At 35.6% G+C, this 12,176-nt stretch overlaps 1 protein-coding gene across 1 annotated transcript in view; it reads left to right on the top strand.

The window, feature by feature from the left end:
- Window positions 1–12,176, top strand: part of LOC145662910 (transient-receptor-potential-like protein) — a 191,529-nt gene that overhangs the window by 74,278 nt on the left and 105,075 nt on the right. The gene's annotated exons all lie outside the window — the stretch shown is intronic.

The following is a 12,176-nucleotide window of genomic DNA, read 5'->3' on the forward strand; positions in this document are numbered from 1 at the left end:
CGAAGTCATAAACATAGTTATTTTTAATTTTATATATAGATCATATTATATATTTGTCGCCTTTATTGGCACATTGTTTCGAAAGTTTCGCGATACACTAGTGTTCCGGGGCACACCGGTTCAGAACCACTGTTTTAAAGTATATTTATACCTCAATCAGAGCAGAAGACAATTGCCGCCTAAAGGTCCAAATAGCGTCCCTGAATTCAAGTGGATCTGTCGACTAGGGGAATAGACTGCTTAGTAGTTTTTCCATAGCCTCTTTATTTAAGTCACAGAATAAAATCCGTAAAGAGTGTGTGTGTGTGTGTGTCTATCTGTTTTTTCTTACTTGATTTTTCCGACGCCATACTTGTATGTAAATTCTCTCTTGAAGAAGATGAAACGAAAACAAAAGAAGACAGTTCTTCCCTGTATTATTTTCTTTTCTTTCACTTATTTGCGATGGCGACAGTGCTGCCTCTGACGTCTAATTTGCAAGTTAATGAAGCAGCGTTGTAGAGGAGCTACTGTTATTTAACTGGTAATTCGAAAGCCGTGTCGAGTAGATATATATATATAGAAGTAAGTACACATACATTGCTCGTTGTACGTAGTTAGAAAATGGAAAGGTAATCTTGCAGAATGAGAGTTGCTTTAGAAGCTCCAAAGGTACCTGGCCAACCGCCTTTATTTCTTCTGTATTTTTTTTTTAATATTCATCTACTTTCTTTTGTTTTCATAGGCTTTATCCACGCCGTTGTAATAATTAAACTCGTAAATCCTAACTTTATTAATTTTCTCTGTTGTAGGTCCAAAGCCTTAATATCATTAGTTGCTCTGAGGATTGGCGTTCAGATAACTGTGGTTATTATATTCTCCCTGACTGAGTACAAAGGAAAACGCGCGTCTGACCTTCAGATGGCTCTTGTAATTTTCGCTCTTGTGTTGCGAAAAAAGACTTTAAAAAACTGCAATCTGTTGAAGTTCGTTAACGAGTCTTTGAAATTTAAAAAGGATGAAAGGATTGTGATTTTACAGCATTTGTTTTTATTCTAATCTCTCATCCTAGCTCTTTTGTCTTTTGAATCAAAGACAATACACAGTACAGTATCAGAATCTTCATCATTAGATATTCTTCCATTATTGGCAGGTCACTTGCTATAACTAACAAGCTTCTATGCTGTACGGTCTTCCGCTAACCTCTTCGTCTTCACGTACGATTTCTCTGTTTTGATATCGTTCATTAATTGTAATCTCCTTTGTCCTCTTCCTGCTTTTCCTGTGACCATACCCTCTAAAACATCCCTCATAATATAGTTCCTTCTAATACAATGTCCCAAATAGTTTCTCTTCCTCTTCTTAATAATATCTAAAATTATTCTCTTCTCCCCTACCATTTCTAACACCCTCTCATTCGTTTTCTGTTCGACCCAGCTAATTCGCTCCATTCTTCTCCACACCCACATTTCGAAAGCTTCCAGTCATATTTCATCATTTTTGCGTAATGTCTGTGTTTCTGACTCATACAGTACAATATTCTACACGAAGCATTTCATGAATCTTTTTTCTAAACTCTTTATTCAAGGTGGGGCCGCGGTGGCTTAGTGGTAGAGCGTTCACCTCTGGTGTTTGGGGTCCCGGGTTTAAACCCTGCTCCCGCCAAGTGAACTTCGTGGTGGACAAACACCGTGTGCATGTGCTTTCTCAGGGTACTCCCGTTTCCTATCCTTGCTTTTATTTCATGTTCATATTTCATATCATTGCTAACAATACTACCGAGGTATCGAAAATTAGTCACCTCTTCTATTTTCTCTCCTCTTATTTCTATATTTGACACCGACCCCTTCGTTCCAATCAGAATAGTAGTTCTAAAATGATTTCTTAGGATTTAGAAGCTACTATATAATGACGCATGATCATTATACAAATTCTGCCATTAGGAGTGGCGGCTCTTGAGGGAAGTAGCATCAGTTAAAATTAAGATGTTATATCTTTATATTACAATTAGTAAAAACACACTGGCTCAGTCATTGTGATAGAGCGCTCAATTATGCTGCGAGATATCCGTTGTTCGATCCCCGATCTGTGAATTTATGGTGAACGATATCGTTTCAATGAGTTTTCTCGAGAGGATCCTATTTCCTCCCACATTCTCATTCTTAATTTTAATAATCATTCACTTACGTTAATTATCCGTCTCCATTGTGGGAGTGAGATGTTACACTAGAAATTTCATCGATTTTTTTTTTACAACAATTACTACATTAGATAGTTTTTAAACTTAATTTGAAGCGATAAAATTTCGGATTCTCTCTAGATCCGCCATTATATTACTGACAAATCATATTCCACAAATTGAGAAACCGCAATTCATTTAATCAAAGGGCTCCCTCCACTCCAAGTTCCATTACGTACTTACGCTAAGTTCTTCTAGTATATGTCCACAAACAATATCTATGTTACAACTTTCTTCATTTTTCAATCTCCTCTAACACTTCCCTTCATGCTGAGGCCTTGATTAAAAGTGTTCCTTTTGTATTAATTATGCACTTTTTGACAGAAAGTTTTAGTTACTAACTGCCTTAAGTGTTTTACTCTGCCTGCTCCCCTTTAAATTTCAATGACACGTTTTGTATAACTATTCCGTTTTCTCCTTAGAATTTTTCAGCTTTTAACTTCTTAGTTTTGATGTAAGAAGATATCGTACATTCATCATATCCTTTCTGTTTCCCTCACTACTTTGCCTTACACCGTACCTCATATCCTTTCCTTACATTAGAATTTATTTCTTAAATAATATAAAAACCTTTCTTTTTTCTTTTTTTTAATTACCTCTAACATTGCTGACACTTTATAATTGACTAAGATATTTTTTTTCTGTTCTTCTCAACAACCACTTCTTGTAAGTTTCTTTAGCAATATATGCTTTTCTGCTCCGTAAAGTACACATACATGTACCTCCTGATGAGTCTTTTTCACAAATCTTTATCTAATATCACACAAAATTCTTTTTTTTTCTTAAAGGTTTTTATGGTGTTCCTATCCTTACTTCATTTCCCATTCACATATCAAATCTTCACTAATAATGCTTCTTTTCTTCCATAATAATAATAATAATAATAATAATAATAATAATAATAATAATAATAATAATAATAGTTAATTCCAACGGTACCAGCTTTGTTAGTAATACCAAAACTATTGTTAATAATGGTAACAAGTAAAGAGTAGTTAATTACGAGTGTGACAACTATTTGCTACGGAAAGAGTTGAATATGATAAATATTTATTGAAAATTAATTTACCTCAAATCAACACAAAGAAAGCAAAATTTTTGACGTATATAACTAAAACACAACATTATGTTACTAATACGAGGTGGAAATAGTTAAAGAAAACAAAAATAGACATTATGAAAGATCTGAGAATCACATTTGATAGGTAGTTAATATTTTGTCACCACAGAAATGCTATCATGCAAACAGCAAGAAAGAACAATAGGCTTTATTTATAATTTTTTTATTTCAGAACGATAGAATATGTATTTATATGAATTACTTGTAAGAACTAAACTAGAATCTGGTTCTGTAATATGACACAGTGCATCTAAAACTTCGACTAACAGATTGACAGTATTCTTGACACGGACGCGATGGTAGCGCCACAAGGGGTTTTTAGGTCCAGTGCCGTTTAGGTCTTGTGCTGTTTAGGACGGGGACACGGCACTTTTCCTAAACGGCACAAGTCCTAAATGGTACACTCCGCATCAAAAAAAATTGAGACACCTAAGTTTTTATTTCTGTACTTTTTTCTGGATTGAATGTGGTTTCCTTTACTAGTGGGCACTAATTTCTCTCTATGTCGTCGAATACATTAATTTCGTTGTGCACTTAGGTGCAAATAACCTTACAGGAAGAAGCTTGATCGTTTTAATAATCAAGGCTAAAGTAAGCAATATTTGCCTTCTAGCTTCACGTGGCATGGTATGGTATTGGTATTGTATTGTAGCGGTAACGTAATGGAGTTACGATTAATAAAGGTTTCTAGCATGGATTCAAATCCCGTTCATGCCAAGCTTGCATTTTTTACTAAGTGATAGTGAAGAATCGATTTCTCATATTATACGTGCAATGCTTAAGAATGTGGAAGCAAACACCTTTGTCACGATAGAGACGATTTACGAATGTTGGTTGGGAAAGGGCAAAGGATTTACCAGGACATTCGAAACACTTCATTGATCTGCAGTAAACACTTTTCGTGTTATCATTCTTAGAAAGAAATATTACAGCATTTGTTTAACAAAGTTTAGGGAAAGCAGTCGGTGGTGTAGTGGTAAAGTATCAGACTTCCAAGCAGAAAATCTGGGATCGATTCCCCACCAGGTAGTATAACTTTTTCGTATAAAATAATGGCTGCAAACAGAGATTTATCTTCTGTTGGAGAACGTACAAAGCATCACTGGCGAGAATTCGAATAAACTGTGTGTGCCTTCTTTATCATACACTGTAATGATATGTATGTTTCATATTTATATTTGTCCCTCTCTCTCTCTTTCTCTCTCTCTCTCTCTTTCTTGTCGTTTCCCTATCCTGTCGTTGCACCTTACACCTCTCCCCCTCTCTCTCACGTTCACACGCACTTCATCTGCGTGTGTGTGTTCCAAAGTTAAAACGGAGCAAGAGAACGATAGACGTGGTCTAGAGAATGCACTTAATTGGCAACTTCAGCGTCGGATTTATCGTGCTCTGGACATAACATCTCCAGTCCTGGTCATCTGTGAAAGAAATACTGTTTAAACGCAAGAGAATAAGCAAAATATATTTTTTATCATCTGGGTTACCGAGTCTCAGTCGAATTACCGGGTCACTATGGGTTTGAATCCTTGATCCAGTGGTGGTCCATAAGCTAACAAACATCATACGACTGACATTAAGATACGTTTTAGCTCTAGCGTCTTCATTCTCTCTGTGCAAATTATAACGTTATATTCGCAAGAGATGAAAGTGATACCGGATGTTCGGTACAGATAAATCTTCCTAAAAGACTAGAAAATGGTAATCTCTTTGGTTATTTGGAAACAAAAATTTATTTATACTAGTTCTACACAAACTTCTTTCCATCTTGTAATTCAATGTGATTTATTCACGTTGAAATTTGAAACGTGCAAGGTCTGCTACATCTATAAGGAACATCCAATTTTCCATTTGAACATTTCTAGCTTTTCATTGTGATACGGTTTGGACTTTTAATATAGGATATTTCTGATAAAAATTTACCAGTAAAATAGCAATCATCTATCTTTCTTTCTTCTTCTTCTTCTTTTTTTTTTTTTTTTTTTTGTTCACTTTGCATTAGGAGTCTGAAATGGAAGATATGACCTACGCATCCTACTGGGTTTATTAGAATGTAGTTTGCATCAGTACGTCCAATGAACACTACCGAATTTACAACCGAACCACGCAGAAACAAAGCATGTGTGTTAAACTGTTGACATTATCTTAGATGTGTCCCGTGAGATCTATAGTTCTACTGGAAATTGAGTATGCTATCCTTTTTGAAAGTGACTTAATGAATGTTTCAAGTATCCTCTATATATTCGAATAGTCCTGAAAAATATATAAAGCAAACGTTATTTCTATATTAGTGTTGGATTTCTGGTAACGGAACTTTATAATGTTAGGTTCTTTTCTTGCTAAGTTTAAAATTCCACATTTTTATCTGTTCTCCCTTTCACTTTTCTTCTTCTCTCGCCTTCTCTCTCTCTCTCTCTGGCTCGTTTCTGAACCTCTGTGAAATAGACATTCATTGGTTTCAATTTTTCATTATGTGTGTTTCAGTTTCTCCCTAAATCTACTTGTGAATCTTGTTTCGTCTCGGTTTTGTTATTCCATTTTATCGATACTAATACATGTGTAGTTTGAAATTAGAATTGCGTTCATGTTGTTAGCTAATTTTAGTATGGGAGAGAAGAAAGGAGGAGAGGGAGGGAGTCTCTCTACCAGACACGATTATGGGATAAGAAGGTGTATATTGGGTGGCCTAACTGCACGGCGTTAGGTGTCGCAATTTTTTGATGCGGAGTGTACAAGACCTAAAAATCATTTCGCGGTACAAGTCCTAAAAATCATTTCGCGGCACAATTCCTAAATGGCATTAGTCCTAAAGGGTAACATTCATAAATCCTAAACGGCACAAGACCTAAACAGCATAAGTCCTAAAAATATAGATTCACTGCAACACATCGAGGAACAAAAGTGTAGTGTGGCGATATATGCTTATCATTGCAAGCAATATACAAATGAACTGGAAGTTTAGGAATTGGGTTATTTTGTGATAATGTGTGTCTTTTTAGACTATATTATGAACAGCGATGTCTCGTGAGGGCAGTCACATTAGTACATTTACAACTTCATTTCTTTGGCTTAAAATAGGGAAGCTTACCTAAGAACCTAACTCATACATAGAATAATTAGGACATTTGGGTGTTTTCTTCTCTCAGCTTAGAAGAATTAGGACATTAGGTAAGTTTTCTTCTCTTAACTTAGAAGAATTAGGACATTAGGTAAGTTTTCTTCCCTTTGCTTAGAAGAATTAGGACATTTGGATATATTTTCTTCCCTTAGCTTGTAGTGATAAAATTGCAATTTTATTGATTGATTTCCCTCAGGAGACGCCATTGATTATGAGAAATCTCGTCACCTAACTTTCCAATTTTATGCTCCTATTTTTTGGGACTACCCTTCAAACTGTGTTCTCGTCTTTACTGCAAATTTTCAGGACAATCACACGCCGTTTCGAAGTTTTAGTGCTCCTTAAAGATGATCCATTCACTCCCTCTTTATACTTCAAGGAGAAATGTAACAATGGTTTGTATTCTGTCCAGTGGCGGATCTAGAAAGTAAAAACTGGGGGCAGCCAGAATCCAGATTATGATAAGTATATCATGAGTTTACAATACTTCATGGGTCCTGCAGAAGTTCCGAACTTAACTCTTTCCGAATAGATATTATGATTCAGGCTCGTATCCAGGGGAATTTAGGGGGGCCGCCCCCTAAATTTTTGCTGCCCCCCTAAAATTTTCACGGTTGGCTTGCAAATGAACTATAATGTGGTGATGAAATATAATATGGTTGGATCGGGTCCCCCTAACTTCAGCCCCCCCTACATTTTTGGGCTTGCTACCGGCCTGTTATGATTAGGTTGGATTGATTAGGTTGATTAGGTTTGACACTGTCAACCTAAAGTATTATTTTACACATTGCATAACAGAAAAACTGCAAGTAAAGCTATACGGGCCGGTAGCCAGCCCAAAAATTTAGAGGGCCGGTAGAAGTTAGGGGGGCCCGATCCAACCATATTTTAGTTCATTTGCAAGCCTATCGTGAAAATTTTAGGGGGGACAGTAAAAATTTAAGTGGATACGAGCCTGAAACTATGTCTAATGTTTCAAAAAATTTTCAATAAAGTATAAAAGGCAATGCTTACTATAAACTTTTAAAAATATGTAAATAATAGTTTCAATAATTTTTTTAATTCAAAAGACTAGGAGGCTTAGACCCCCGGCCACGGTCTATATCCGCCACTGATTCTATCTAACTAAACTTGTATATGACGCTATTATTCATTCCACTTAAGCTGTCAGGAGATAAGAACAAGTTTTCTCTACACCACGCTCACGCACGTCGTCTGATAAAAATTAATTTCATGTTACTCTTCCCATCATCGAGCCCCACACGTGGAGGTATTAAACATATCTAAAAATATGTACACTCATGTCCAAAATGATTGTCGCATATCTATATCTGTCTTCTTGCAAGAATAAAAATTGATAATGATTTTGTAGGGTACTTTTAATAATGATAGTATGTGTATAATCGGGAAGTGTATATTTGTGGTAAATTTCATGGGAAAAGAATTATGAATACGAAAACTAGAATGAGTGACACAAAATGTTGCTAAATGGACAATAAAATTTTATTTTCGTTTTATTGTTCTTCTTTACTGCTCTTTTGACATGAAATTTGCCACATACATGTCTTTGCCGATTATACACATACTAACATTATAAGAAATACCGGGCGAATTCGGTATCAAATTATATTCCTACAACAACATATTTATAGAGATGTGACAATAATTTTGGACATGAGTGTATGTATAAAGAAATAATTATAACTTTCATAATAGCTAGCGCTAGGTTATTTTACAACTTATTACATTAATCTGTATTAATTAAGTACAGTAATTAACCACCTTTTAAACATAATTGCGCATTATTTTTATAATTTATTTGACATTCGGAGGTTGTATGATAATGTTGGAAGAGCAAATAATGAAATTGAAAGCATACTTTCTGTATTGGAAATTGAAAGCATACTTTCTGTATTCATAGGATAATTTGGTCTTAATATGCAACGTGAACTTCAAGTGAGCAGAAAAAATGCAGCAAGAACATATATCTCGTGCGATAATCTAATAAACCGTTATGTTCACATTAATTAAGGTGGGTCATCAACCGGAAATCAGTACGTATTTTAGCTCATTTTCTTAACTACTGTGCAATGAATCTTCACATATTATAAATATTGTGCTATAAGATAGAGTTATGTTTTAGCTACAACACAAGACACTGATTCATTTGGTTGTGTCTTGTGTTATCGAAATAAAAGAAAATATTTTATTCGTTTTACAATAAGCACACAAGATGGCACTTGCTATTAGATCTTACTAGAAGTGCTGAGTTTTATGAAATGTTTATTTGTACGTGTAAAGTATTTTAAAGTAACGATCTTATTACAAAATAGATATATTGTTTGACCGTGTTTCGTGTCATGTTTCACATTTTATTTAAATATTAATTTACATTTAAGGAAATTGATTTTGAGAAAAAACTTGCGCAGAACGCCATAATGCGTTGTTGCCAAATTTATATGACAGTCACAATAAGAGAAATCCTGGATTCTAGCGCTGCAGTTCGAGAAGCGGAACTTAGCTGTGAATTCCGGTAAGGGTCGAATTAATTTCTCCAGTAAGTATCCGAGCAGAACTCCATGATTACTTCCTTTATTATCTGGCATCATTAAACACTCGACACTATCTGGCAACGCCACACTATTCAAACAGCGTTTAGCATAGCATCAAGAACACCTAGTGATCCACCTTTTAAAAAAAACGTTTCTGATCAGAGTAACGAAATGAAATGAAAAATTTCAGTTTAACGTCCCACGATTATGGCCTTTAGGCTAAGGAAGACGCATGATTAAAGCAAGCAAATTATAATAGACGAATTAGTAGAATAATAATGTGGGAGGAGACGGGAAAATCCTGAGAAAACCCATGGAAACAATGTTATCCACCAAAAACGTTTATGGCCATGGATCGAGTTGAGTTGATTTTCAGTTTAACATTCCGTTCAGCAGCGAGGCTATATGAGACGGGATCTACTGATTAACGTGGAATCCCAACGACTTGAGCTCCAGCCGGGAATCGAACCCAGGTCTCCCACGCCAGAAGCGCGTACGCTAACCGCTTAGCTTGGAGCTTGGCCATGGATCGAACCAAGGACCCCACCCAGCAGAGGTAAGCGCTCTACTATTGAGCAGCAGTACCTTGTGGTCAAAGTAGTATATTTATTTCTTAAAAATGAAATAATGTGAGAGTACTGCTGCTTTGACTCAGTTGTAGAGCGCTAACCTCTGGTGCATGGGTCCTTGGTTCGATCCCAGTTCGCGCCAATTGAGCTTTATGGTGAACAAACACCGTGTGCGTGGTTTTTCTTCAGGGTTTTCCTCCTACTTTCTTCATTCCATCATTTGATTCATTTCTCATCATCACCGTCTCCTTTAGCCTAGCCAGTATAAGCGTGGGACGTAAAACTTAAAGATTTTTGAAATAATATGAAACAGTTTCAACAACTTAACGACAATGAAAGAACATGGGATAACTCGAAATTTAGATTTTCTAAAAATGGCTCCCGTGGACAACAGAGCATTATTCTACAAGTCAAAATAAAGCTAACAATATATATATATATATATATATATATATATATATATATATATATATATATATATATATATACAGGGTGTTTCAAAACAACACCAACAACGTTTGGAAGGTGATTCCTCACACCAAGATAAGACCAAAAGTATAGACCAATCTGGGTGCACAAATGGTTCCTTTCGGAGTTATAGGCTGCCGAAAACATGAAAAAATGAACTTTAATAGTCCATAGCTCCGAAACTATGAGACCTACCGTAGTCAGGTCAAGACTTCACTTAGGAACCAATATATGCGCTATCCCAAAATACATGTTTCAGAATCCTGCGATACTCACGCAACATTTTTTATGAAGGTAGTTTGGCTATGGGCATGTAATTTGAAGTTCTTACAAACTACCTCTATAAAAATTGTTTCGAAAGTTCCGCAGGATTCTGAAATATGAATTTTTGGATAGGGCGCATACTAGTTTCTAAATAATGTCTTGAGCCGACTACGGTAGATCCCATAGTTTCGGAGCTATGGATTTTTAAAGTTCATTTTTTCATGTTTTCGGCAGCCCATAACTCCGAAAGGAAGCATTTGTGCACCCAGATTTTTCTATACTTTTCTTCTAATCTTGGTGTCAGTATCACCTCCCAAACGTTGTCGGTGTTGTTTTGAAACACCCTGTATAATTGTATACCTTTAGGACTCACGTCTGGAGACGCGGATTACATTATGTGGCAACGTACAGATCAAGAACCATAGAGTAGATATCAATCCATCAAATAGTTACAATGTTTATTTCCAGATGGCAATTAAAATCGATAGACGTTGCGACTAGAACCACCTATTACAGTAACAGTCAATGTAATTACTTGATGGATACGAAGATCATGGATCCAAGTTAAACTGCGACGTTGCCATATACTGAAATTTTTTATTCCTCATTGCACTTAGGAGGTCCCAAAGGGTATTCTGTTATATAGCATTGTAACCAACTAGTTACAGTGTATCTAGTGCTTAAAAATTTTCTTGTAATCTTAGTCCGTGTCCCGATAATTTTTAAACCCACTGTACAATATCAGGACGTGTAATCAGTTTTTACTGTATAAATTTCTCTTACCCACATATAAAATTCATTTCGTTTTTGAGCAAAATTAGAATAATTTGGAAGTTTTAGAATAATTAGGTATGCAGGTTCCCAGAAAATAATTTCTTTTTATTTACTTATCATTCCTTTATAATTTTCCCGTGTATGAGCATTTCATTTGAACAGTTATAAAGTATACATTATTATTCCAATGTAATTCGTATTTTAGCCATTGGGTAAAATTTCTTCCGAGTTATCGCCAATTCAAAATCAGATAGGACCCTTAAGAGCCTATGCAGCCCGATGAGATACCATACCCATATCGTGCCAAAATCTAGTTTTATCCTGTTTAAACCATTTCTTATTCGACCTTTGTAATACAGCCGCGCGAAAATTCTGTGCTGTGATTGGAAATTGTACGCAATCTCAGTGCTTTGGCGCACTTCTACATGGCTTTTTGCTCGTAAGACGTCGGAGGGACAACATGTCTAATATCAAGTTGTGAAAGTTTTGAAAAAATCTGGAAAGTCTACTGTATATAAGATAACAACAGTTTAAAATATATTATAGAACTGCGTTTAAGCAAAAAATAGTACAGGACTATAAAGAAATTAATTAGAAAGACGAGCAGGAGTAAGTTATGGAATCCTATACAGCAGACTTGAATCCAGGTCAGAGTTGTATGGGTTAGCATGTGTTTTGCAGCTAACAGTTCAAACTTGATTCTCACTAAATAGAAAGGGAATACAAAGTACCTCTAGTACTTATTTGAATTTCTTTACTATATTTCAATGATTATTAGGTACTTTCTTCTCCTCTGCCCCTTCTTTTCCTCTCTCTTTTACCTTTTTCCATCTTTACCATAGACCGTTCAATACCTCCTTTTTTTTGTATCACCTTCCTCTTGCCTTCTACTATTTCTGAGATAACATATTTAACTTTTAAGGTCATTCTAACCCTTTTTCCTCCTTCCTACCCTCCTTCTTCTTCTTCCTCTCCTTCCTTTACCCTCCCCTTAACTTCTCATCCTTCTCTCTTAGTCTTTCTCTATTTTGAAAGAACTAGCCTACGTCATAACTGGGAGTTATCGCCATTGTACGCGGTCAATAAATTTAGATTC

Source organism: Thermobia domestica, chromosome 10 (genome assembly GCF_964235325.1).
Source record: "Thermobia domestica chromosome 10, izTheDome1.hap1.1, whole genome shotgun sequence".
Classification (NCBI taxonomy): domain Eukaryota; kingdom Metazoa; phylum Arthropoda; class Insecta; order Zygentoma; family Lepismatidae; genus Thermobia; species Thermobia domestica.